This window comes from Perca flavescens, chromosome 5 (assembly GCF_004354835.1).
Source record: "Perca flavescens isolate YP-PL-M2 chromosome 5, PFLA_1.0, whole genome shotgun sequence".
NCBI classification, from domain to species: domain Eukaryota; kingdom Metazoa; phylum Chordata; class Actinopteri; order Perciformes; family Percidae; genus Perca; species Perca flavescens.
The window spans coordinates 24,322,830-24,346,922 of record NC_041335.1 but is presented as its reverse complement, the minus strand read 5'-3'; the positions used below and the strand labels follow the sequence as shown (position 1 = coordinate 24,346,922).

Below are 24,093 nucleotides of genomic sequence, written 5' to 3'. Positions count from 1 at the left end.
TTTAAAGAAAATAAGCTTTAAAGTGTTCAATTTAATAATGGAATTTGGTGTGTTTGCAGAATGGGTTTGCACCCCCCCTTCCCCACGGCCCACCCTGTGACCAGTGATCTAGTCAAGGCTAAGAGGTCATTTAGAAATCCGATCCCAGATTATTGGTATCCAAATGTAACAAGGCTGCATTTCTTAGCTGCTCTAAGGAATCAAAATGAATCAGTACAAGTTATATTCCACTTACGAGATCTCTTTTTTGATTTGAACATTTTTTTTAACACCCACCTGATGTGTGGTGAAAAAGAGAGAAATTGAAAGCACAGCTGAGCCTAATGTAAAAGCTCTGACAGGATCAGAGATATCATGTCATTTCACCCTCTGATGGAGAGGAGGGAAGCCTGTATGTGTGCCATGTTGATACATGAGCTAATCCACATTTCAAGTGCCTTAACGTGTGGGGGAGTGTGTAGCAACAGTTCGCAATAAAATGGATTTACTTCATTAAAGTTAAAAGCAATGTCCATCTGCGCTGATTAGCTGAAAGTGTCATCAGTGAGTGTAAACGTGTACGTCATAGAAGATAGAACATAGTTTGTTCGCTGCAATCAAATGAGTTCTGTGTCAGAGGTTTTTTCTTCCTCCCCTCTCATCTCATCCCTCCTCTCTCTCATTTGTCTTTGCACGCTGCACTGATGTCTTCCCTATTACCGTTGATTTGGCTTGTCTGGGTGTGAATACCTAATCATGCTGAATATGCCACACTTTTATTCCTTGAAGGCTTTATTATTATCCCTCTCCTCTAATCTCATGGTTGGGCTAACACTTATTCCCTGCTGAGAGGGGGGAGATTTGCCACATATAGTTTATACAGGCATAAATAAGGCTGTGCGTGTCATGACCTTCTTTACTTACCCAACCAGACACACATCTGTGCACGTTTTGTTGAAATGACATATGAAGGGATTTATTTATGCCCATAAGAGCAGATCTATAAAGTTCCCAAACACTCTTAATTTGATAATTGTTGATTGGTTTTGTTTTTTGGATATTTTTTTATTCATATTGACTTGTCTGGCTTCATTCATAGATTTTAGAACGCAGACAAAGCTGACTTCAGACTCCTAAAATGTCTTTTGTTTCTTTTAAGGGAGCGCTGAATGTCTACACCAGTCGTCCTCATCAGACAAAACCTGCTGCTGCTTCAGAATAAGGTAGGACAAACATCCCTCTTTCTGTTGGCAACAGACAGTGCACAACAAAATGCAGAATGAGCCCATTGTGTCTTTGCCTGCATACTTGTGTGTTTTAGCGCACGTGAGCCCATTCTTTGTAATCCCCCCCACTGGATGTACTTGGGGGCTCCACTGCCCTTGGGGTTGTTCTGAAGTCCTTGTTCGGGGGTCCTAAGGTTGGGTATCTTTCGCATCTGAACCAATATCAGTACCGGTATCTGAAATTCGGTTCCTGGTACCCAATGGTACTTTTTTCGGTACTTTCCCTCTGCAAACTCAGCCTGTCAGTCAGTCCCCAGGGCACACAAACCACTGTTGTGCCTGCTTGTCTCACAGGAAGTGCAATGTCAACAGCACAGTGACTGCTTTTGGCTCGCCATTAATATCCCATCACAGTGAATGGTGTCTGCGTGAAGTTTGAAAAAGTAGTTTGCTCTGTCCGCTTGTGTGCGTGCGTGTGTGTGTGTGCGTGTGTGAGGAAACTCCGCTCTCTGTCAACATGTAGAGAGGTCAGATAAGATTGCACTCATGCGCTCTCAGGTACCGAAATTTGGCACTGTTTTATTTTATGTGAACCAATACTCGGTAATACAGAGTAAAAGTACAGGGTTCGGTACCCAACCCTAGGGGGTCCACAGCTGTTTTATGGAAAATTTACAAATAAGTCACTTAGTTGCCATGTTACAAAGGACCATAACAACTGTATACCGTCATCACTGTCACAGGGAGCTCTTTTCTTTGGGGGGAAAACACCCTTTTTGAGTATAGCCTGCTGAGATTTTCCTTTTGTGAAATGATGGAATGATAGTTGAGATATTTTATTATGTATTAGTAATTACTAGGCCTGTCACGATAACAAATTTTGCTGGACAATAAATTGTCCCAGAAATTATTGCGATGAATGATAATATTGTCGTTGAGAGACCATTTGCATCTAATATAATGATAATGGCATAATAATGCAGGTACACCTTTTCAAAGATCAGTACACTTTTATTTCTAAAGAATATTTAACACTGGAACTGGAAGACATTTTAAATATCCACAATATGTCTTTGATCTCCTTTAGTATGTTGTCTTTCACGCTGATGTACAGTTGTGGAATTGCTGTTTGTGACACGTATGTTCTCAGACTACAGACTCTGTACTACATTTAACAATTATTTAACACTAAATATTAAATTTAAATAATATATAATTAATAAATTAAATCTATTTATCTGCCACATGGTGAGTAAATGTTTGTACCAAAATAGTTCTGTTTTTCAGCCTTCATTTTGGTGAAGTAGTTCTTCGTGGGGGCGGGCTGACACACACACACACACACACACACACACACACACACACACACACACACACACACACACACACACACACACACACTAGGGCTGTCAAAATTGCTCAAAAATGACGTTCGAATATTCCCTCTAAAATAACACAGAATATTCAAACTATTTGAACATCTGGTTGCGCATGCATCCAAGTTGGCGCGCGACATCGTGACGTCAAAATGATGCAATATCCGGCTGAGCCGAGGTCGCGCACGGCTCTTTTTTTTTTTTTTTTCAGAGGCGCGCGACAAAGCGTAAACGGGAGGCCTGAATGAGTTCGCCAACAACCGGATGCTAGGACTCTCAGAGTGACTGCAGGTCTCTCTGGTAAACTTACTGGCTTAAGATGAGCTCTGTTATGGTGAATGAAAGGCTCGATCCGACGAAGTAGGTCAGTGAATCACATCGAAGCATTGACGGCAATGCTGCTGCCAGTTCTGCTGTTGTTTACCTTTTTCTTCTTCTTCTAGTCCGTAGAAAGGGCAGCGTCGGTAGCCTTTGCTCATTAGCGCCACCGCTGTTCAGGCGAAGACTGCAGCTAGGGTCACGAGCACCAGCGCAGGTATAAATAGTCATGGCGATCTCATGATGTCACATTTGTATGCGCCAGCTGGGCGGCCTTCAGTATGTAACGGCTTTCAGGTGCGCTAGCAAAGCAGACAGCCTTTTTTTCCACTTTTTTTTTTTTTTTTTTTTTTTTTTTTAATTCGAATATTTTTCACCCTTTCACAAATTCGTTTTTTTAAAACTATTCAAATATATATTCGAATTTAGAATATTCGTTGACAGCCCTAACACACACACACACACACACACACACACACACACACAGGCGCAACTCTGACATACTTTCCACACTCTGCACTCTGTGTCCGTGGACAGCTGTAGGCTTGTACTGGTTAATGTTCTGTGCGTTGTTGGACACATGCAGCCACTTTCCTGAAACCGCTTACGAGACTGACAAGTCCACAGCGGCCTGTGTATGTCCGAGCCTGTCTCCGCTGCCTTCAGCTGCAGGTTGTCAGCTGTGTGGTTTGGAATGAAAGGGAGAAAACGGGATGCAGATTAACACGGTGGATATCGCTCATATACTTTTTTTGACGGCGCCTTAACTGCAAAGTGCTGCGGAAAACCCTGCTCTAACTCTCAACTAGAGTTTCTCTCTCTCTCTCTCTCTCTCTCTCTCTCTCTCTCTCTCTCTCTCTCTCTCTCTCTCTCTCTCTCTCTCTCTCTCCCTCTCCGACTGGAGTCCTGACAAGAGGGTTCACTCCTCGTTACGCTAAGGAACCAAGAGTGGTCCTCAAGTCTCTTTTTTTTATCGTGCGATTAATTGATTTGTTGACTATCGTGACAGGCCTAGTAATTACCATACATAACTTATATTGCTTTGTGAGAGGGAAGTTGTGCTACTTTATGACACTGATCATACATGCATTACTGTGAAAAGAAAATTGACCATTTAACTTTGTAGTAGGGGTGCACCGATCCGATATTAGGATCGGATATCGGCCCCGATATTGACAAAATAGCTGGATTGGAGATCGGAAAAATTAACAGATCTACAGGCCGATCCAGTTTTCTTTTTATTTTTTTTTCTCCTTCGCAGCACTGGGACCCCGGTTAACTGCGTACCCTTCTTACTCATGGTAGTAACTTTATAACACAACAATTAATAACCCACAACTAACTCTCTTTAAAAGAATACAACACCATAGCATATAACAATTTGTGACTTAAACAGTTTCTAACACTAATAATTTTACATTTACAAACGTACACCGCCCAACGGCATGCTGGGTAACATTATAGCTGCTAGCCTAGCTAGCCAGGTAGCATAACAGTCTGGAGAGAGGAGAGGCTCCGGTTGCTACTGCACATTCAAAAACCGAGAAGAAAGTTAGCTAGAGGATGAAAGACCGGAGATACACCAGAACAACGTGTACTCAAGAGAGGAGCCGTCTGTTGTTCCCAAGTTTTTGTTTCTAAAAAATCTGACATAATTTAGCCACTGTTGTTGCCCGTCGCTCTAACGTTACTCGGCCGTGCTAACGTTACTGTGCTAACGTTAAAGACATGTCACTTCAAGCATGCAGTGGAGCAACATTATGAACGCAATTCACCTCCGGCCCTTCTACAGACCGTTGAGAATGACGGGTTCAGAGCGATGATTAAAACACTGGATTTAAGATGTCTTGTCTCGCTGAAATACGTCCACCAATCTACTAACATTATTCAAACAGCGAAGGAGGCTGACAGCGGAGCTCCGTTCACTCGCCCACTACAACCACCCTACAACAACCTAACTTACCTGTGGCCAAGGTAGTGTTTAGACAACTAGCTTAAAACTATTTAGTTTTTAAAGGGAAACAATGTTAAAGTTGCTTGTATGTGTAGGCTATTCATTCGATTTGAGTTTATTTTACTCTGTGTTCGCTACTATTCTAAACACAACTGCACTACAAAGTGTGTACAGGGAATATGAATACAGCCCCAGGTTTTCAGATTTGTTTAAAAACCCGGCTATAGCCTATTTTATTTGCATGTGGTTCTTTGAAGTGCTGTGCCTTGTGAGTGTCTTGTGTCAAGGGAACTGAAGCAGTAATTCATGGGATCTGGTGGGCAATGATTGCATCTGTCTTCCTCTACATGATTGCTCTTGAGAGAATCGAGTTAGTTAGTCCATGCATGTTCATGTTGATTTGTGTTTGTTTGTAAATGTGCTATAGCTGCAAGTGTTCTCAAAACTCAGTTTGTAGTATTAGGCTGAATCTCATTTCTCTGTCTTACCCCTTCCCCTTTCTTCTTCCCCTTAGTTTTGCGCGTTCACATGAGAGTAAGGGCTATCCCAATTCTCGTTTGATCGAGGGATAGGGCTAAGGGGAAGGGGTAGATACCCTTTAAAACCAAGTAAAGTCGCGCGCTTACTTGAAACCTGCTCTACGCAGTCCTGTACATATATATTTGCAACCATGTTCTTAATTGAAACGTTTTTAAAAATCGCTAGTTTGCTATGCTAACACTAACGTTAGATTGCTGATTTGCACAACAGTCCCTCATTTCTCTGCCTTGAAAGGACTCCATGCATGCACTTTTAACTAAACTCCATTAGCAGCGAATTTCGTTTTGATATCAGTGCATAACACTACTTGCTTTGGAGGCATCGATGCGTGCTTTACATATACCGTCCAGTATCACACAGGGACGCCGGAGGAAACCCGGCAGCTGATCCACTTTCGGGCCGAAACAAAGTTTCTTAAATCAAAATATTAATAATATTTTATAATTGATAATGAAGGCATTTTACCTTTTTTTTTCGAAAGACGAGTGCCTTCAATTTTTTTCTTGATAATCAAAAAATTTGAACCGTGTGGCCCATTAGTCATGCTTTGGGGAATGTATGTATGATGTTTAGTTTATTTTAGCCTCACAGATTTTAGACAAAAAGGCTTCAAATAAAGTTATTAGGGGGGAAAAAGCCTTGTGCCCTCATTCCCTAAGTTTAGGGCTGTGCAATTAATTGAATTTTGCTTGTTATTTAGATTTTGGCTCCTAACAATCACAAAAACAACGTAATCAAGAAAAACTCTTATTTTGCAGATTAAGTTTTGAAATGAAACTCTTATTTTGTTTTGTACTGAATTAAGAAAAAAAAAACGGGAATAATTAATTAATTAATGGAAATTTCACAGTTCAAGGTGTTTTCACTGTTGATTTATTTAACTGTTTCACTGTTTTTTAAGTTCAATAAACGCAACATTTTTATTAAGTTGCATATAAGGAATCATGTTAAATTGATCAAATACATTAAAATAAATAATTGACCAGAATATTGGTGCTTATGATTTTTCTATAATCGAGCAGCCCTACCTAAGTCTAGTCTTAAAACTAAACTTGTTTTAGTTGCTGGGTGAGTGCAAACTCAAAGAGCTGATTGTACCTCTGTCTGTATTTGTGCACCACAGTCAACTGACACTCTGCCCCTCCCTTTCTCTCTCTTCTCTTCCTGAGGTGTTACTGACTGCAGAACCACAGGAACAGGCTTGAGGGAGACTGTCGGAATTTTTTTTCCCTCTTTTTTTCAGTCTTGCCCTCATTTTTTTTTATCTCCTCAAGCATATGCTTTCACACAAAGCTGGTATTCTCTCTCGTAGCTGCTCATCGTGTCACACTTTTGCTCGCCAGGAGACAGTGGGTGCGCATCTACGGTCTTGTGGGTGCATCTATTAGTAGGCTATCTCTTTATCTTTACCCCCCCAAACCACCACTTCCACCATGTGCTATGATCCACCCCTCTGTCTAGCAAAACAACTATTCATCTAATATTGTGCTAGTGGTACAAAGGACAGAAAGCATTTCCTCCTTATTTCATTGGGTCACGGGGTTAGTCTAGGAAAACAAAATAAATTAAAACGGTGGTAATATGTAGATGTAATCGTAGAGTGAGCATCCATGTCATTCTTTAAACTAGAAGTCGACAGATATGGGTTTTTCTCTGGCTGATGCCGATCTTTAGAAATCAGGGTCAGCTGATGGCCGATAAATGCTGCCGATTTATTTTGGCCGATAAGTGCTTATTTTTAAACTTCTATTTGAAAGATAAAATGTAACCCTAATAATTAAGATCACTTCACCAATCAGCACTTCTATACCTAAATAAAAATGTATAATGTAAAAACATATTGTAACATGTCATAGTTAACTAATTAAATATAAAGGACTTATATGAATTTAATCCTTACCGTTTTCTCCAAGGAACTTAGCTCCTCCAAAGGCACTGGATGAGGTCTGCTCACTCTGCTGGTAATTTACGCTGGGGCAGAGTGCGTCAAACACGTGTTCCACAACAACAACACTAGGCTGCCCGCAGATGCACCTGCCTATTAATCGGCTTGATATACTCGGATATCGGCCGATGACGATTGTTTAATTTTGAGATTCATTTTGAGATTTTAATTTTAGAGATTGATGTTAAATTGAATGAAAGATAAATTAGGTAGATCATGCGATAAATCCGCCAGGCTAATATATCGTCCGTTATTAGCTTATTGCAGATAAATCAGTATCTGTGTAGATGGTGGCCAATAAGGTATGTGGACTTGTAGCACAGAAATACCCAAGAAATGTTTGTGGTCGTTTAGAAATAGTGATGCAATTATAGTTTGTCCATCAGAGAGCACTGACAAGTTTTTTTTTTTTTTTTTTTTTTTCACTGTAAAATGTTAAATCAAGCTGTCAAGCTGCACCAACAAATGACTGTGAAATGACTTAGGTACATCAGTGTGGAAGTGAATTTACATCAGCTAGTCCTTGACCACAGTACTCATTTTTGTTTGTCATTTTACTGGTAAAATTGACGATCAGTGCCGGCTAGAAATGTGAAGCTGATACCTGAATGTTTTGTACATTGCTCTTAGCTAATAATAACTAGCATTGTAGCTTAGCGAATCTGTGTATTTTTCGAATCTTTGTGTCAGCACTCAGTCGCCTTCACTTGCATATGCAGCAGAACACTGCGCCAAAGGAGGAGTAAAGGAGTGCAGTGCTGCAACACCAGCATGCTCAGGTGGACAAATCGCCATAGAATACAGTAAAAAAAAGGATCCTTTTTTGATCTATTTTTATTTTAGACGTTAACGTTCCATCAAAGTATGCCCAAATCAGCCTGGATACCAATGCTTGGATTGGCTCAGGACATCTATATTTTGTTTTTCATCATTTAAGTCAAGAAGCAGGGCTGCCCTCTGAAAGACAAATTTTCTAATCATCAGTTGGTAGGGCTGCACGATATTGGGGAAAGAAATTAAATTGCAATATTTCTTTCTTCCTGCGACTTATATATTGCGATATGAAAAAATACTGCAATTTCTACAAGATGACATAAATGGTCTATTTAGAAATAATAAATCATTCACGATTACGGGAGTGCATCAACATAGAAAATAAAAATTAAAAGAACTATTATGTGAACCATCCTTTCTTGAACTTTTATGCTTTATAAACACATAAGCAAGAGAGCGCTGTGACTAGGGATGCAACGATTACAGACTTTGTTGGTACGATTATAGTTTGAAAATGATGCATTCATTTCACTGCTAATGTATAAATTTACATGAACCCTCTAGATTTGAATGTGTTATTTGTTGCTGCCTTTTTAAAACAAAAGAAAGAAATAACAAAGTAACAGTTTTGAATGTTTTGAAAATGATTATATGATCAATCATCAACCTATTCATCTGAAAATATTAGACTAGACTAGAGGTGATTCAGTCACCCAACAAACAAAGACAGTGTTGTCCTTCTTAGGAAGAAGTTGGCCCAATTCTGTTGTAGATTAGTGTTCCGTTTCCGTTCGTACCTCCAAACCATAATGTTAGTTTGGACAGACTACTTGATTTTTTTTTAGGCTAACTATATTAGCTTTAGCCTGGCTGGTAGCAGCTTTCTGGCAACTCTGCGGTGAAAAATGGCCGGGAGACGTTGAATTAATCAGGTGATTTATTTCGTCTTTGCAGCGACAACTGTAGTTTCACTACCCATGGAAAAGAATGTGCATCATGTGGCTTCGCCAACAACTGCTGCTGTTTACGGTAACGCTACTTTTCTACAGACACACAAGGGAGAGCCTCACTTCCCATAACAAACCCTGTCTGACTAATGTTAGGCTACCTGTCTTAAAGGGGAAGGGTCGGCCGGTAACAATAATGTGAAAGTGTGCAAGTTTTCAAAACAGCAGCAAAAAAGTTGTAGCGTTAACATCGCACGTCCTACTATGTGACTATGGCACATGCGCACATCGTGATATAGACGATATAACAAAATATTGTGCAGCCCTATCAGTAGTTTACTTGAGATTCATTAAAGGGGTGATGGAATGATTATATAGGGTATTTCACACTGTTCCTTAAGGTCTCCTAATACGGTATTTAACATTGGTTGGGCTGAAAATGGCCCACGTGCTATTTATTTTGGCCCTTATACATCCCTGTGTAATGGCTCTATTTGGGAAGACAGCTTTTCTTCCAAATATGGTATGCTCATGAATATTTAGATGAGCTGTGCGCTGACTGGTTGAGGAACCACTCACACAATACATTGGAGACGATACAGCAGATCTCATATTTCAGACACACACACACACACACACACTGCTGCACAGCGCGCACACACAAACACCGACACACTGTTAAATGCCCAGACATGCCCAGGCGCGAGCTGCAGCGGCTAGCCGAGACAAAATGAAAAAGTTTCGATACTTTCATTATAACTAGTGTTGTTCTAACGTTACTCTTGCGATATAAAAAAACCTCCACCAAAGAATCACGACTCACCTTGTAGCTAGTAAGCGCGGGGAGAGGAGAGTGAACCCCTGCAAGCCTGCCCTCTGCGGCGCTGCGTTAGATCAACAACTCCCTCTCCATTGTCCGATATACTCGTTTTAAACACTTTTCTCTGGGCCAGTAGGCTATTCCGTTCCGTTCCGTACACTCTGGAACCCTGCATTTACGACTGTGGTTCATTTTCAATATCCTTGCAAAACCTCCAAACTTTCTTCTTTCTAAAGTACACTGCGCAGCTCGTGTGTGAGATCCTGACAGAGCTCCAGCTCAGCGGGTCTGTGAAGGGGGAGAGGCCGACAGGGAAGGCAGCAAACCCGGCCAGCAGCTGCCACCTGTCCCGGCAGATTGTGGAGCTCGTAAAGTCTGACACTGTCTTACCAAATTTGCAATTAGCCATCAATTTTCATAAAACGGCCCATATTTGAGCATTTACACTATTTACATAAAAATAATAAAAATCTCACATAAAGTCTCAGAAGTGAATTTTGTAATGGAATAGCAGAGATCTGCACGACCTAGATTTAGAAGACTAACTGACCTCAGATCAGTTAGTGGCCTGTGTAAATGTTGGGGCGTTACAAAGATAGAAGGTAGAGCCAAATGAGGAGGAATTGAGAAGTTGACGTCAACTTTTAGCTTTGTTCAGATTCGCCCCTTTTTTTAACCTCAGGCAGTTCACCACTTACCTTTTGCACCATTTCAACCTATTCATTGACCTGCTAAAATTTCAATAAACTAGAAAAATTGGGATGTTCTAAAACTTTTGACCAGTAGTGTATGTCCTATTTACCCACCAAACATTTTTCAACTATGACAAGGTAAAATCGGTTTTGCTTTCTATCACCCCTTTAAGTCAAGCAGTTTTTTTTTTTTTTCAGAGTGATGTTGTCGTCAGCGTAGTGTAATCTATTTTATTGAGTTGTCAAGTTGAGTAAATTCAAGTTGGGATTTTTTTGTGAAGGTTAAAAACCGAAGAAGTGAAGATAGTGTTATGCGTTGCTGTTGTCAATATGGGAGTTAATGTGTGTTGGCCGTCTTGGTTCATGACTGGGTTCCGATTACAGATAAGTTATTTTTATTTCATTACCCTCGGCTACAGTAGTTAGCGCGCATTAGCTCTGAGGGCTAACTTGGCTTGTTTACTTTATGTGAACGTCTTTGACACACTGAATGTCCTGCCAAACCCCATTCAAAAATCTGGCAGTTAAATGAAGTGTTGCTTGATACTGAATAACGTTACGTAAAAAAAAACAACAGTTGAATGTTTGTATTGAACAGCCAAATATGATTTGCCTGATAAAATGCTGAGTCAGGTACAGCCCTATTAAGCAGTTTGATTTTTAAGTAAGCATATAGTAACATTAAGTTGTCCCTTTCTGTTGTCCAAAGTTAATGTGACTGTTAATTACTAATCCTGATCATATTACACATTCTGTATTAATAAAAGCAAAAGAGAATGAAATTATTTTTCAATTATGAAAACCTGAAAATCAGTTTATCCATAACTGCAGCCATACTTGTAATAGAGTTGGTTACATTAACATAGCATTCTTCTCAGCGTCCTCAACAACATGGGTGTATGTAGACCCCTCAGCTCTCATGAACTGAGAGTGCATTTCAGAGGAGCAAAATCTGTAGTGCGTCAAGGACTTGCTGACGTCAGTTTACTTCCACACTGGTGGCCTTTGTGTACCTCAGTCCTTTTGTGGTGCTTTGTTTTTTGCATTGTTTTGCCACTTCACATTGCAGTGCCTGCAGTACCATCACATCTGCGTGATGTGGAGAGGCTTGTGGAGTGCTAATTTGTTTCAATATCCCTGCAGGAGTCTGCTTTTTAATAGTGTATGAGCAACTTCATACCTCTACCAAATTAAAACTCTCTAGTGGTGTTTTTGTAATGTCTCAATGATTCAACGCCGCTGTTTGCATTTTCAATTTCACTATCCTCTTCTAACACCACTCTTTTCCATTTATCAATTTGTTGCCTTTTCTTCTCCCTCTCACTCAGTGTCTGTTTCTGTGGAAGTCATCTCAACCCTTCCCCTTTTGCTGGCCACTTGGGAGCTGGAGTGCATTTGCTAGGATGTTTACACGTGTCACTGATACATTGTTTGACTTGATTTGGAGAGCAGGCCTGCTATTAGAATGGTTTATCTGATTTGGTACTGGGGGAAGCAAATTTGCCATAAATTTCGATGTGATTAAAAAGGATTCCCATGGGTCAGCTTTTCATTTATACAGTGGTCCCAAAACTCTAAGGCTGTTGGGTTGTAATTTGCTATGTTCTTATTCTTGTTTGGATTAAACTTGCACCCATGCATTTTCATTTTTGTCAAATGTATGTGTCTTAATTGGGTTTCATTATAGAGTAGGCCTATACATGTTGGGTTTTCCTCACAAATTTAGCCAATTCAATTAAGCTTTGCATAAGTGTAGAGGTGCACTGATTTTTTTTCAGAAATTATCTGACTACCAAGGATCGGCTGATGATAAGCACCAAAAGATATGAATTTTAAATTAAATATGTACTGTTATGTCTTAAGTCTTCAATAGTGTCCCAATTTATTTTTAGTCATAGTTCTATTACCATGACAGTGTTTCCTCTATGTTGATAGCATAGTGGCGGTACGCCACGGTAAAATTTCCAGCGCCACGGTATCAGAAATAGGGCAGACGCACAACAGGGTTTCCGCTATGTACACCACGCACCACCGTTCCTTCGGCTGTTTATGAAAAGTGATAAAGTCGTAGAGCAGTCTGCTCTACTGAACTCAAGCGAACTGTCATTCACTCTCTCTCCCCCTAGGGTGAGCAGAGAAACTGGAACAGTGACAGGACGTCATCACTCGCAAAGTCATGGCAACCAAATAAACAACAGGGCGAGTACTACTTCACTCAATAAGTGATAAACGGCGACGAAAGCCGCGACATGAAATCCGCACTCACGCGGGTCCCGTGAAATTTGACCGCTACAGTTTGACTTTGATGAATTTACTGTTTATCAGACCCCAGATTAGACAAGAAGCTAATGTTAGTGAATGATGCGGTAATGGTCCCTCTGCCTTTGACTCCCGTTGCAGGAGAACACTGTATTCCTCCAACACGCTGTATTAACGTTACTGTTTTAAAACAGTTTTCCAGGTTAGTGGGGGTGAATACCGCTCAAAACCAACATGAAAAACGTAGCTAGTAATGTTCACTCAGCGTTTAGTTTTGTTCTGAAACTGTGTGTAAAATGAGCGCCGTGACACCCTACGGTACCGTCTATTTGCTGGATGGTTTCGAAGTAATGGTCGCAGCTAGCATATAAACTATCAGATAAGCCTCTACACTGACGTCCAATCCCCCATCCGCCGCCACCGTGGAAAAAAATTCAAGAGGAAACACTGCATTACTTGTATTCATCATGTCATTCCATTATACCCACTTCTATAATTATTAAGAGTCAGATTTTGGTAACAATTATAGACTGAGTCCCTGTGACGTTACCCTAACATAATCACTGGTCGTCGATTTAAATTGCGGAGATTTGTGAATTCGGCAAACTTGTTTATTTCTGTTTCACCTGTAACTGTAACGTTTAAAGATGTATAGATAAACACGGAGGTTTGACCTATCTGATGTTTCTGCTGTGTTCATTGTATGTGCTGTGTTGCTTTGCTAGCATCTTTGATAAACCAAATCTAGCTTTACAAATGTTAGGAACAGCGACATCTCACTGCCGGTCAGACTGACTGCTTGTTTTGGATGCTGTTATTTTCTTCAGTCTTAGGCCTAACCGGTAAATTAGGTCTCCACCTAACGTTAGTGATAGTGTTGTGATATGAATGCATCAAGATGCATTTTAGATTAATAAAATGTGAGTCGATCGTCGATGCAAGTCGAACTTTGATTAATAGAGAATTAATCAAATTTACAATTTCATAGATCAGTGTTTCCCGTTGAACCCCGTTTAAAGTAACGCCAACTATCCACTCCAGTGTTTCCCCTATTCACTCTCAGCAGCGCACTGCCGTGAGTCTATGAACTGAACTGAACTGAGGTTAGTTCATGTCTGTAATAATAGCAGGACAGTTCTGTACTCTCTGGTAAAGTCAGTTGAACAGATGAAGATCACGTTGTCGGAAGCCTACCGGTTACAAACCGGCTCTGTAGTGAGCGACACGGTAACATGCTGCAAATCCGGTGTTTTTAGCTGAGCTAGACAGAATATTCAGTTAAAATTGATCGGTGATGCTGTATTGCCCTCCTTGTTAGCTGGTTGTTAGCTGGAGTAGCCTTTTGTGTGTTTTATGTGGAGTGACTGCTTCCTTTTGTGCTCTGATTAATTTGGCATGCAGTTAACACACCAGTCATAATTTTGTTTTCATGAAAACTAAACTCCTGGCTATTTGGAAGAAGGAAGTAACGAGAGTAACCGGTGAACTAGCCTTTCCTGTAAGTGAGTTATGTAAACGAACAACGAAGGTAAGGCATGTGGGCTCCGTTGGGACTCTTTGGTGCCTTCAGGTACACGTTGTTAAACTAATGGTACATTCAATAGTGACACTAAAAAAAAAAAAATCTTTAAAAACTCAAACAAAATGTTTAAATCAAATCATTCACATTCGTAAAAATTGTGAGACTCCTAGTATGTAGTTATAGCTGTTGTATCCAGTTAATCAGAAACATGATTTAAAAAATTGCTTTTAAAATATAAGCACATAATCCAGCTCTTTTGTTTACATTCTTTCACAGACAATTATCCACCAAAGCATTATTTGCTGCCCTCACATTGCTATGTTATTCTTTTTGGAGACATTTTTGCTGCATTCCCATGACATTATATCTGCTGCTCCACAGGACTCTCAACTTTGTGTGTCATGCTTTAGTGGATACTTGTGAGTGCACTAATAGCAAGTGTCATGTCCAACCCCAAAGGCTGTTTTTCGTCTGTTAGGTTGACGGTTGCTTTTTTTCAGTCTAGTGTCCTGCTTTCCTCTAATCATGCTACTGTAGGGTGAAAGGTTAGTTTCCCAGCGCTAAAAAGGCAGACCTAAACAAATTACATAAAGCATGAGGATATAGTGCAGAAAAAGACTGTAGAAAACAGTATGTATTTCAAGTCAATGTCAGTATACAGTATTTAAATCTGAATTATTTGAAATTCAGATTAATTGTTGTGTTTTGGTTAATGATTTGATCTGGCATATTCTTTTGACTTGCCTGGTAGCGTATGAGTGAATAAGTGAATTAGTTTGGAAGAGATTTTGAATCATTATGTGCTCTGGGGGCTGTTTCACAAAAGCAGAATTTATAAATCCAGGATAAAGCGAGGCGTGACCTAGTCTAATCTGTGCATCCTGGCTTGGTACGTTTCGTGAAGGCCAAGCCAGGCTGAAGAGGAGCGACTAGGTTGAGCCAGGCTGAAGTAATTTGGATAGATGCGCGTCCATCCTTAACAAACCGCGAGGTTGATAACAGATTTACTGATGCTAAAATGGAGAATACACATTGCTCATACTTTACACAGAGTGAGCAGCAGCTTCTTGTGGAAGTACGATGACGTGAAACATTACATTATCTGTAAAAAAAGAAACCCGGCGTAAGAAAGCGTGGCAGACGATCGCAAACCGACTGAATGTGTAAGCAGCCTAAAAATATACATTTGCTGACCACTGCTCTGAATTGAAACCGTCATAATCATAACATTCAAGGATTAGGCTACTAATCATTTGCACAAATTAACCATTGTACTCTTTACCTTAAAAGTGAGCAGAAGATAATGTTACTCAGGAATCAATTTTCTACAACGCTAGAATATGATGTGTAAATATCTCTTTCACTCTGTTCCTTCCTCTCTCTCATGGGCTACATTATAAATTTCCTAAGTCCTATTAACTTCCACTGCTCGCTTTTAATGCAAAGTGTACAACTGTTTGTTTTTGCAAATGACAAGGGACTCATTGATTGGTTTCAGTTAAGAGCAGTAGTTTGTAAATGTATATTTTTAGACTATCATTCAGTCGGTCCACTATTATCTGACATGAATAACCTATTCGGAATATGGTGTTTTCATGAGCACAGCAACATCTGATTATTCATATTCCCTGTATACATGATAAATACTAGTAACCAGGTTACCGATTGATTTGTGCAGGCGATGTGTTGTTTGCAAAAACAAACCAGCAACAGGAAATATAAAACCGTACACCGTACATTTAGTCCCACTTCACAACGTTACTGCTAATTTCTTTTCTACTCCGATCATCAACTGCTGCCTGCTCTGAGCTCATCCACAGTCGCTTTCTCTCAACTGACACACACACACACACACACACACACACACACACACACACACACACACACACACACACACACACACACACACACACACACAAAGCTTTTCTTGAAAGGAGCTAGGCTACGCTGCTCTTGTAACACTGCCCTCCACAATGGTGTTAGCCTTTCACAACCACTGCGTCAGACAGGGGAGCAGTGGATGAAGATATGCAACCTCTTTCATTACCGAAAGACAAAACTTTGTTTATCTGTATCTCTATCTGTAAATGCACAGTAGGTCACAGAGAGATTTTTTTTTTTTATAGCATCTTAGTTTTGATAGACATTAGATTAAATTTGTTAAAACAAACTTAATATGGGTGTGGGAAAAACCAATCGGCGGTCTTCCCTTTAATCAATGCTATACGATCTGATTGCCAGTTGGCACAAGCCCAATACGTGCAACAGTATCCAGTTTTCTTTTAGAGTACTGCAGGAAGCATATTCCAGTTTCTCATAAACGGGATAAGGACTTATCTGGGTTACTGAAGATGGGATATGATGTTTATATGCTCAAACACGTAAACGGAATACTCCAAAAACACGGTCATAAACGAGTTATTTATGTCCATGTACACTCTGTCATATTTAGGTGAGGAAGCACAGCAGAAGCAAAAAAGACCAGAAAAAAACCAAGGCCAATAAATGGATTTTGCTTATCTTTTTGCTTTTCCGTACCTTTCTGCTTTCTAGCAATTCTTTACATTAGCTTTGCCTCCTGTTTACATCAACATAGGACATATCTAGAAGGATACTTCTATATAGGGCACTAAATAGTTTAATGATGTGAATCGTGTGCGATGGCCTTCACAGTCACAGAGTTATAAGTCGTAAGTAATTTGAATCAAAATAATTCACAAAACCCAGGAAAGCATGAGGAATGCAATGGGGGCCCTTCAAGGGGATAACAGACATATATTAAAACTATTGGACCGTGGTACTATTTTCGGCAGGGGTACTGAATTGGATTTCATTATATTGGAAGATGTTCTTGGAGTGTTGTCCACTCCCATATAGATCTGTCATTAAGAATTATTCCTTACAGTCTAATTCTGCTGTCTAAGGAGCATTGGAGTACTGTCACAAAATGAGTCTCCTGTCACACATTTATAGCAGGTACAATATTCATTTTACAAGCGATATGGGCTTGTGCTGGTTCATGGAGTACTAAAACATCAGAATCAAATAAAGTCGGTGACGTTGTTCTGAGTCATAGAGCATATTTGAATCCCATTAAATGACGGAAATAGTTCTCATCACATTAACACCAAAGTTCATAACAGATTAAATCATCAGCTATGTCTGAAAATCATTAACTGCCTAAAAGCTCACAAGTGGCACTTATTTAATTTGACACAATAAATTTGAAATTTGTCTTTTTGAGCCTCTCAGTCTCTAAAAATTACTATTCCAAACATTAGATAGATAAGATAAAGATGGATAAACCTTTATTGTCGTTGCACAGAGACCCACACAATGAAATTGTGAGTACCACGACTGAAGGTGCTTTAGAGATAAAAACAAGATGGACAATTAACTGCTAAAAACAAGAATAATTTAAAACACTTAGGATGGGACAGGGAAATAAAGTCATGTAAACAACAGGAACAGAGGAAATACAAGATTGCTGTAATGTCATTAATTTATCAGGGGGTCCTGAACCAACTTTGCTTTGCATGCATTGCAAGTCAAAAAGTTAAAAAGCAGTGGAGAAAAACTGTGTATGGTCTCACCGTCGTACTGTGTACATCATTGTCACATTACACACATGTAATGTAATGGAAATTGGGCTTTTGTTAAAATTTAGATATTTTTAATTCTAACCTTAAAGGAACACGCTGACTTATTGGGAATTAAGCTTATTCACCGTAACCCCCAGAGCAGGGGTCACCAACCTTTTTGAAACTGAGAGCTACTTTATGGGTATTGAGTCATACGAAGGGCTACCAGTTTGATACACTCTTCTGAAATAACAAATTTGCTCAGTTTGCCTTTAGTTATATATGATTATTAATGATTAATGATACTCATTTATGTGAAGACACTGGTCATGTTAATGATTTCTCACAATAATTATCAACAATGACTTAACAAGGTGGGTAACCGATAATATCAATATTCAATTTTCATTTTTAGAACAGGCGTGAGGGCTACTCATGTGGTCCTTGGGGGCTACCTGGTGCCCGCGGGCACCGCGTTGGTGACCCCTGCCCCAGAGTAAGACAAGTCCATACATACCCTTCTCATCTCCGTGCGTGCTGTAACGCTGTCTGACGGTTCCAGCATTAGCTTAGCCCAGCACAGATCCTGCAGGTAACTGGTTCCAACTAGCCTACTGCTCCAAATTGTGACAAAAGTGACAAAATAACGCCAACATGTTCCTATTTACATGTTGTGATTTGTATAGTCACAGCTAGGGCTGGGCGATATGGACCAAAAGTCATATCCCGATATATTTTGGCTGAATATCGATATACGATATATATCCCGATATTTTTTTCCGCAAACTGAGAGCAAATGTTCAGTCAAAGCCAAAATCAAATATGACATGTCACAAGTAGTTTCATAGAAACAGTTGCAAAATCAAATAAATAATAAACCGGTTTCTTCACCTGGTTCATGATTAAATGCTCAGCTGTTCAAATAACAATAAAATGTAAACCTAAATACTGTATAACAGGAGTACCTTTTTTGAAATCAAAGCTCCATATTTGTGTTTCGTTCCAAAGGTCAATTAAGCTTTTGATATTAATATAATCTACTTTGTTCAAAATGTAATGCCTCATGCCTGTAAGCCTAGGTTTATAGTCCCATTCTTCCACTTGATACTGCTTCCACTTAAGTAAACTAAAAGATGAACTATCGACTACAAAACAAAGAAACTAATTAATGTGTTAATACAAAGAATATTTATTATGATCGGTTCACAGATCTGAGTCCAAACGGAAACTTCACCCTTCTGAACTAAGAGTTTCTGCTTCAAGGTGAAGTTTAAAACAGACTGAAATGTCCAGGCTCATTCCTCCACTATTTATTTCTGTATGTATTTATGCGTTGAATATCATTTTAACGGGCACTGAGCTCCAGATCCTGCAGCCGCAGACGGTCTCTGTTGCCCCGCTGTAGCTTCTCTCCGTCCGCCTGCCGCCGGCAAACTTAGTGGAACTTCCCGCCGATATCGACATACAGGTCGTCCTGGACTACGTGTAAGATCCTCCCGATCACCACTCTGTCTTTGGCTGGTCCGATCTGGATCAGCGGGGACCGGCGCAGCAGCGAGGCGAAGCCGTGTTTTTGCCCGGGGGAAGAGACGCTGCGGCCGGCCACGGAGCTCTCCGCCTCCCGCTGCCGCCGGAGCTCAGATTGCTGGTCGAAGGCGGCATATATATATCATAAAACACATTGTCACCTGTTAAATGTTATCCATTGCTGTTTGTTCTTTTCATTTCCTCTATCGAACATAATTAAGCAGTACAAAAGTCCGGCATCTTTAGCGTTGATCTGAATGCTTCGGACCTCTGTTCCAAGATGGCGGCGGTTTTGACGTATGTTTAGAACCTCAAGGCGACATCTGTGTATATATCTATGGGAGCAAGGATCACATTTGAACTATATCGATATATGCGATATGGTCTAATTCCATATCTCATTTAAAAATATATTGATATATTTTTAATATCGATATATCGCCCAGCCCTAGTCACAGCGTGTACAAAAAACAACGTAACATGAGACACAGCCATCTTCTAACAGTAAACAAACCGGGAACTATATTCTCAGACAGGCTTGCTGCGAGCATATCGCTCCGCCCAAGTACTATATTCTTCCGCCTGAGAATATAGTTCCCGGTTTGTTTACAGTTAGAAGACGGCTGTGTCTCATGTTACGTTGTTTTTTGTACACGCTGTGAATCTACAAATCACAACATGTAAATAGGAACATGTTAGCGTTATTTTGTCACTTATTCGGAGCAGTAGGATTGCTGGAACCATTCACCTGCATGTTCTGTGCTGGGCTGATGCCGCTGGAGCCATCAGACAGCATTACAGCACGCACGGAGATGAGAAGGGTATGTATCGACTTGTCTAACTCTGGGGGTTACGGTGAATAAGCTAAATTCCCAATAAGTCTGCGTGTTCCTTTAACCTTAAAACCAAGTTAACATTCAAACATTTTGAAGTAATAAAGACCAGCCCAAATGTACTCACAATGCAAAAATGTCCTCACTAAGATGGTTTAAAACCGAAATTGGAATTGGAAGATTGCAGTGTGAGCACACACACATACCACTTTAGTTACAGGCTTTGGAAAAAGAAAGAAAATCTTTGAGCAGTGGCATCAGTGAGAGTGATGAACACAGCAGGCTTTAGACAGGATTCTGATGTTGTCCCTCACACATTGAGTGTGCTGAAGAGGCAGAAAAGCAGTGTGCTCGCTGTAGAAAATCCTTCAGTAAGATATAGTTTTTCCAATTACTTGCTGTTTTTTCTTTCTCGCTCTTTTCTCCCCTTGTACTGCGGTGATTAAATTGGCTGAGAAATGTAATATCAGAAGTTTTAGTTAATTCGATTCTTTTGAGACAGAGGCTGCGGGCTAAAACTACTTTCTTTCAAATAGTAAATTGATGATTGTTTTTGGCGTTTTTCATCCCAGTCATTTTTTTAACATCTAATGGAGGAAGGCATGGTGCAGTATCAGCAGCCCAAGGTAGCATCTAATGCAGCTATTATGAAGTCTTTTGAGGACAATATATTCATAATATGCACCGGATAACCTCTGTTGCTTAATTTCCTCTTTCTTATTAGATTTTTGTTCTATTGATATTTAAGGTGCTATTTAATATGCATGAGCAATTCTCAGATGGAGGTTAGTAGTAGTTGTAGTTTAATTTAACTATAATTTCAGGAGAATCATTACTTATTCTGCAGAGAAACAAGTGTGGAAGAGTGGTTGTTTGTGTTGGATGGGGGCTGGGAGAAGTAAAATGGAAGTGTTTCTCAGATTAACGTGCAGACAGAGTAGAGGAGGAGAGAAGCTGACACAGCACAGATTTAGTGAAGAGAGAAAAGTGGTGAGGAGAGAATAAGCCTGGACATAAAGTCAGGAAGGGAGTAAATCAGATCTCGAGAGGGCTGGGAAATTGCAAGGCCTCAGAGATGGGATGGTGGGATGTTGATTGATAGAGGAATGACTAGTCTGTTGTTTATCACTGGAGTTAAGATGGTGTTAAGTAGCCTTATGCTGTGGTGAGAAGGAAGTATGAGAGTCAGAGGAGGGATGGGGGAGGTTGGGTGAGAGGAAAATAATTATGGTGAGGTAGAGGTCAGCAGCTTAGGGGTTTAAAGTGAGAGGCATATACTTTAGAGAATATTGACAATAGGAAGTCATAAGGTGACAGAGATACGGTTAGAGGGAAATTACAATTTACTTGGTACAAAGAAAGAAATCTGGTTTGAGTTATTTTTATAGTATAACTTTGTCTTGTAGAATGTATTAAGCTACTGATTAAGTCCCACTATAATCCTGACATTCGCCCATTGTTTCCACTATATTCATTCAGGTATAGAAGCCATGCATCAATTGTCACTGCCGCACCAATGTTTGTCCACCTTATATTCTAATTTTATCATTTTGTCTCTCCATTGTGGTAACTGGGAGCAATATTTTTTTTATCCCTTGTTGGATAGCGGAAGAAGGGTGCTTGTTTTGTTTTGCCTGTGGGACCTGTGAGATTTATTATATAATGCACTGCACTTCCTTGTGTGGTTTAGAATAAAGACAATGTGAGAAATGGTTCTATATTTTTCAAATTGCTTCTAGCAGGCATGTTTGTCTAGCTCTGCAACCATGAATAAAGAAGCATACTGTGGTAGTTCACCTTTTTATCTAGGAAATCTCTGGTATGGATTACTTCCATGGCCGTCTTATGGAAAACTGCCAACCGGGAGCCTGACTGGAAATATATCCCTGTAGTTTTCAATAGGCTGTAGAGCTGTACTAGCATTGAAGTGTAAATATGTTGTAAACAATTCCCCCCAAGCTTAAATTGCACTCCAAAAAACCTTCAACTGTGTGTATGCAAAATGATCATCTTCATAAGCCGACAAGTGAGTCTAACAGAACGGTAAACTAAGTTATATCTTCCTTTCACTGGAAAATTGAGCATATTCCCCATGTTCACGACTATAATCCATTATAGGAAGAGAGACACTTCCTGGAAAGTCTTTTTACACAGATATGAGCTACAGTAAACCTAATAGCAATCCCTGGATCTGGGCTTCTGGGGTTTTTCAGCTATTGTGCAGTGTTTTTGCCTATTGCTCTTATCATGAGCATCAAGGAGTTGATAAACATGGGTATTATTAAAGCCTTTATCTACAGTGGTGCTCATAAGTTTATGAACCCATGCTAAAGTTGACTGAAAAGAGGAATAAAAAAAGAATCTTTTGGAAATTGATCTGAATGCCTTAATGGGGTACTTTCCATAAAATCATCTCTCAATGCAAATCAAACCAGCTATTAGGCTAACTGAAATAAAACCATGCCAGTTTCTAGGTATGGTGAAGGGTATGTGACGATGTGGGGCTATTTTAATTCCAAAGACCAAGGGAACTTTATCATTAGGGATCGACCGATATGGATTTTTTTAGTGCCGATTACTGATTTTATTTTCATCAGCCTTAGCCGATGACCGATACGGGCTGCCGATTTTCTTGAGCCGATATTATGTGTGCAATGTGCATCATATGGATGGGTGCACTGCATATGGTTAACTGTGCAAGGGTAAAAGGCTTTCATCAACATCTACAACACAGCCTTGATGATGCATCGCTTGCTGACATATTATAAGACATCACAAAATGTCCTTTGTCTACACATTTAAATAATTAAAGAAAACCATAACCTGAAAAGTAGCCATTGAAATAAAGTGCTTTTTTGTAATTTAAGACTGCCATGGTACATGGTCTGCACGTGAACTGCAGCGTCTCCAGCAACACAGAGCTGCCTTTGAACGCCTGTCTGTGAATAATGGCAGTAAAAAACTATCGGCGAACGCAGCAGCCGCGTATCGCCCGATGCCGATACACGTAAAAACGCAAATATCGGCCCGGTATATCAGCCGGCCGATAAAATCGGTCTATCACTATTTATTGGGATGCATAGTATCCCGGATCCATGAAATAACTGGCCTTTAAAAATAAAAATCTGCCTGCCTCTATGGGAATTTAAAATAGGGGTGTGTATACTTATGCCCCCTGTATTTAAAGGAGGAACATTTATTTATTTACGATACATTATTCATTCACAACGATAATTGGTGTCATTAAAGGTTGGATTTTTCCTAATTTTTTAAAATTAAGATAAAGATGAAGTTTTTTTATTCCTCTTTTTAGTCAACTTTACCATGGGTTCATAAACTTATGAGCACCTTGGGGCTTGTGTTGTATGATAGACTACAGACTCTGTACTATATTTAACAATTATTTATTAAACACTAAATATTAAATTTAAATAATGAATAAATTATATCTATGTGGCTATCTGCCACATGGCGAGTAAATGTTTTTACCAAAATAGTTCTGTTTTTCAGTCTTCATTTTGGCGAAGGTGCAGCTACTTTCTTCTGTCTGCTTGTCGGAGCTTTGCGGGGGGCGGGCCAACACGCGCACACACCAGATGCCACTTCTGTTTACTGATAGCTTTCGTTTACCTCAGGCTAATTAATTAGCTAGTAAGTGGCGATTTTTGGCAGCCAGCCTTCCAAAAGATAGAACAATGAAATGAAATGTTAACCGATCCTTAACCATTGACCGACAAGCAGGAAACGGAGTCTTAGTTCACCTGTCCAGGAGGCTCGGACGCATTTTCTGCACTCTGTGT

The 24,093-nt window shown here is 39.9% G+C and overlaps 1 protein-coding gene across 9 annotated transcripts in view; it reads left to right on the top strand.

The window, feature by feature from the left end:
• gpat2 (glycerol-3-phosphate acyltransferase 2, mitochondrial) overlaps positions 1 to 24,093 on the top strand; it is a 143,890-nt gene that overhangs the window by 8,406 nt on the left and 111,391 nt on the right. For 3 of the 9 annotated variants that reach the window (XM_028578458.1, XM_028578449.1, XM_028578453.1), the window contains exon 2: positions 1,139 to 1,202. The gene's annotated coding sequence lies outside the window, so the exon portion shown is untranslated. Of the gene's footprint in view, positions 1 to 1,138; positions 1,203 to 9,066; positions 9,142 to 24,093 lie in introns of all 9 variants that reach the window. The other 6 variants (XM_028578455.1, XM_028578457.1, XM_028578450.1 and 3 more) reach the window with 3 other exon arrangements.